The sequence below is a fragment of the Poecilia latipinna genome, unplaced genomic scaffold (assembly GCF_001443285.1).
Source record: "Poecilia latipinna isolate Pla-1442-1.1 unplaced genomic scaffold, P_latipinna-1.0 Scaffold1697, whole genome shotgun sequence".
Classification (NCBI taxonomy): Eukaryota; Metazoa; Chordata; class Actinopteri; order Cyprinodontiformes; family Poeciliidae; genus Poecilia; species Poecilia latipinna.
Window position 1 is genome coordinate 83,877 of NW_015114313.1, and position 4,333 is coordinate 88,209.

Here is a 4,333-nt window from a genome sequence, read left to right on the forward strand (position 1 = left end):
CTAACGGTAGCACTTTATTTGAAGGGGGGTGAATAAGCCTGACATGACACTTTCATAAACATGTCATAACACCTGTCATAAACATGTCATAACACTTGTCATGAACATGAATAAGCCTTCATGAATATTTATGACTGTTGTCATAAAGCATCATTCGGTAAATTATGACACTTTTAATACACAGTTGACATTATTCAAAATGTCTTTATGACAACTTGACATTAACCAGGAAATCATTACTGTTTAAACTTTACCTTTAATAACACAAAGTTACCTAATTTTTAAAGTGCAATCAGTAATACTTTTATAACAAATTTATATCAGTAATGATTTCTTGGTTAATGTCAAGTTGTCATAACAAAGACATTTTGAATAATGTCAACTTTGTATTAAAAGTGTCATAATTTACTGAATGACGCTTTATGACAACAGTGATAAATATTCATGAAGGCTTATTCATGTTTATGACAGGTGTTTATGACAGTGTCATGTCAGTCTTATTCAACCCCCTTCAAATAAAGTGTTACCGAACTAACTTACAAGTAGCTTTTCAGCTAAATTGGTAGCTTGTTTTCCGTAATATGTGGAATAATTCCCTGTATGTGGAATCCCAGAACCATTATATATACTTTTTGCACTATCTCCATCAAAATGTGGGATCATAATTTTAAATAACATGTTGAGGCCATGAAAGGTGTAAAATAACTTTGGTGTTCTGTTGTCTGTAGTTTAAATTTCTAACTGTTTATATCAATTATGTATAGCTATATTGTCTGCTTAGGCAGCTAATATTATGTAATATACACACTTGAGTTCATGACAAATGTCCTGTAGGGGGCAGCAAAAGAATAATCTGTTCTAATATTGATGAAAACGTTCTGGTCCTAATGGCAGATTATTTCATTTCAAACAAGACATTTAATCCATCAGTTGTACTTCTTTCTTTCTTTTTTTTTAGCAATATTCATGAATTATTGACCTAAAACAAGCTCCTATATCTTGTTGAAAAATTGCCTGCAAATTAATTTAGCCTTAATTCAACTTGTACTAAGATATTTGCTCTAGAAACTGGGCGAAACTTCTTGGTAAGATGTTGTGTTTTTGTCACAGAGGGTATCAGGAATAATTCCTTCTCAAAGTCACAAGAGTTTTGGACTCAGAACCTCAGAGAAAATCTATTTAGTTTATAGCTAATGGCTTCCCATGTCAGGAGTCCATCTCACTTGAATGTGAATATTTCACTCTATAATGAAAGTTCCACTGCTTGTTTGATCACGCACAAAAGTTGCAAAAGTAAGAAAATCAAAATTAGCCCCGCTTCAAAATAACCTGCCAGCATAATTTAAATGAGATCAAGAAAAAGTGTTAGCATTGGTGGTGGGCACCGCTAGCTAAAATGTTAGCTGTGCTAACCCTAAGGAGCTAATCATAACCCTTCTGCTCCTGGTGAAGTGCTACACCAGCACGGTATTTAGAGGGAGCTAATGCTAAAGCGCTAACGTCAATTCATATATCTGCCCTTGAAAGACTACAGCGCTCAAGCACCAATTAAATTTGACATTATAATTTACTTATTCTATAATTATATGTTATTTAATGTTTATGTTTTTCTCTCAATTTCCATTTTTTATTTTGTTCCTCTACGTTTTTTGTTTGAAATAAAGTTGGGGGAGAAACTGACCATGAGGAAAGGAAACAGTTGCTTAAACAGTCTTCCCCCACTTCAAAATAAGAGCATGAATATAAATATCCAACTACTTGAAGAATTTTAAACTGTCTATGACTAAAACTTCAAGACATGTTGAACTTTATTTAAACTTTCCCAAACAGCCAAATAAATTATCCCTTTAGAATCTAAATAAATTTAGGGGAAGTGTGCTAAATGTTTTCAAAGTCAGCAAAAGTGATAAATGAAACATTAGCTGTGCTATTAGCAGACTGGCAGAAGGGTGCCCACCACTGGTCAGCACAAATATCATCTATCTGCACTTTACCAGATAATTAATTCTGGTGAAATTAATTAGTTGGGTTCAATCTAATTAAATACAAACTCAAACCAATCTGGTTGCAGTTTTCTATAACAGATCAACATTAACTATCAACAAAACCACAAATGAAGTCTTGAAATTCCAAGTAAATTTAAGTGACACTAAAATGATAATCTGATGTGCTTAATTGTTACGGACTCTATCCACAACTGTACAATAAAATATAAAGTAAAGTTTATTTTAGAAGCTTCTAATGTGACTTCATGTAAAAACTTCAACTAAGCTAGCCTTAAATGACAAGTTTGGTTGAATCGTGAGTGAAAAGTCTCATAAAAATGCAGTAAAAATAAAGCATTCTCTCCAAGGTTGAAATCGTGAAATAGATTCACCAAAGAGTTGGACATTCATAAATGCCCATTTGATCTGATCATTTCTGCAAAGTAATTCAAAGCGGTTTAACCTTCAGTGGTTTGATAAAGGCAGATAATCAGAATTTTCATTCTCTACTGAAATATTCCTTCAAATGTTGGCTTCCTGTCAAACATTTGGTGTTTCTGCTTGTAAGTAAGACGTCTCTCTACTTGTTTTGTCATTAACCGCATGTAAATTACTGTGAACCGTGTTGGGTTTTTGTGTCAAAATGAGTGTTTTCTTTCCAATATTTGGGAGCTCGATGTTGTCTCTCGGTGGCAGCCGGAGCGAAGGATCCCAGGACAGAACTGACACAGATTTGGAAGAAGAGCACGACGCCGTATCCATACAACTGTTGACCACATGCCTCCTCCAAGCCTGCGGGGATCTGGGACATAATTTGATTTCTAATTCTAGCAGCATTTATTTCACGTCTTCAGACAGAGCCCACTGTGGGGAAAATTGAATTGCTTCTCCCAGGCTGCAGTGATGTGCATATCTAATTTCACACCGCTGGGAATAAGATTATACAGTTCAAACTGTCATGAACCCTTCGCTTATCAAACAACCCTGTCCTCTGGAGGACCGCGGGGGTTCAACTTTAGTTTTGTTGAATGTTTAGATGTTTTTATTACATTAGTTGAAAATTTATGAGAAGCAAATGGTGGAAAATTTATGAGATGCAAAGCTCTGACTTTACTCCAGTCAGTCAGTACTTGGCAAAAGAAAAGTGAGTTAGAGTTAAGAATCAGCAGCGGGGAAACATGTTGGGAGAGCGTTCCACAGATCTGCAGGAAACTGTTCGAAAATGTATGTTTGATATGCAAATCTCACCCAGTTTTAAGTGAAGCGCCATTTCCAAATCAGGCTGGAAAAAAATTGCTTGGTGTGATTCCTGTTAGAAACCGAAAAGGCAGGAACACCAAAGCAAACCACTGAAAACTAATTTCCTCTGGATGTATTTGACAGAAGGAGTGGACCAAACATGAAAACATCTTTACGTCTAAAGCTTGAAAATATGAATTTTCCAGTCTCACTAATTGCTGATTTCCAAAGCTTTAAGGCGGCAGCGACTTTCAGGAAACAAACTTGTGGTTATTTTTCTCTCCCAGAAAACTCTGAGTTTCTCCTTTAGTCTCAGAAGAAAACTCTCAGCCGCAGTGTGAAAGCGGGGCAGATTGATTCAGTCGGCCCGGCAGCTCAGGAAATCATGTTTGTTCTGTCCACAACCCTCCAGAACCCTTATGAGTCCTACAGAACCCTTCAGAACCTCTCCAGAACCACCTAGAACCCCTGCAGAACCTCTAGAACTTCCAGAACCCTCCAGAACCCTTGGCGTAGCGCTCAGAGACTTGTGTTATGCATGCATGTAACTGAAAACAAACATCTGAAGAGAAATGCTTTCTCCTGATCGCATGTCCAGCTTCAGAGGTCGGCAGACGCCTGCTGTGTGTGTTATGTGTACAGTTCCTGTTTCTGATGCTTTAGGTCAAAAATTGTGTATTTAAAAATATATATATTTAATATTCAGATACGAGTCAAAACGTGGTTCAGTTCCAATTTCTACAGTTTTCAAAACAGTTTTGTCGTGCCAGAAAAAAAAAAAAAACCTGGATGATATTTTGACTCTTGCTGTCTTCTGTAGTCTGCCTCCAACTATTTGAAATGTTAAACGGATTTTTACATGTAAAGTGAATGCGACAAAATAAAAAATAAAAAACATTCGTTGAAATAAACGAGAGGACAAACATCTTGGACTGTCCTGGTTTTATTCTGCAGCGCCACCTGGTGTTTGTGTGATTTCCCTGCATTGTTTTTAGATCCAGAAGTAAATAAGTACCAATAATATTACTTTTAGTTTCTCACATATAATAATAATAATAATAATAGTAATAATAATAATAATAATAATAATAATAATAATAATAATAATA